Raw genomic sequence first — 736 nt, 5'->3', positions numbered from 1 at the left:
AGCTTTTCAAATGCACTAAAATAATTAGAAATGTTTTGTTCTCTCTCTTTTATTATTATTTTTAAAGCGGGGATATTAAATAGAGGCTCTGCACCCAGAGAATGTGTCCGGAAGCCCAGATCCAGAAGCAGTGTCTAGCCTGGCCTGAAAAAGCAGCAGCCAGAGTTGTAGCAGACAAAACTCGGATTAGAGAACAGGATGCAATGCAACAGTAGGAGCTCAGTGCCACATGACATACGTTCTTCAGTGAACCTCCTCCCTTCCCCATGGATGCAGCCATTAAACTGCTGGAACTACTGGAGTTAATGGAATCATTAATTACTTAAATAATATAGAGCCTCAATTACAAAATGGAATAGCAATTACCACTGAGTTTACAACACACTCAGAGGGAACAAATATTTGACTATTAAAAAAGCTTGTGCAAGACAAAGTTTGTTGGACAGATGGCATCGACTTTGCTCTGATTTCTTTAATTAATTATCTCTTTCATCTCGGAGGATCTCGAAGTGAAATCTAAACAGTGCATCAGGAGCCTCATCCACAGCAGAGAAGCAGCAAGCCCGCACAAAAAAGAAACAAGAGAAGGATTGTAAATTATGTGCATGTCATGGGGCCTGATTTCCCAAAGTGCCAAGTACCCACAACCCATTTACAAACTGTGGACATGCAGGTGCTAATAAGGTGTGTGCACTAGGGTGGCTTAGAAATATTTTCGAGACTCTTTTCCGGTGCT

This window comes from Alligator sinensis, unplaced genomic scaffold, assembly GCF_000455745.1.
Source record: "Alligator sinensis unplaced genomic scaffold, ASM45574v1 scaffold282_2, whole genome shotgun sequence".
Classification (NCBI taxonomy): Eukaryota; Metazoa; Chordata; order Crocodylia; family Alligatoridae; genus Alligator; species Alligator sinensis.
The sequence above is the reverse complement of the archived record's forward strand: the minus strand, read 5'-3'. Positions refer to the sequence as shown.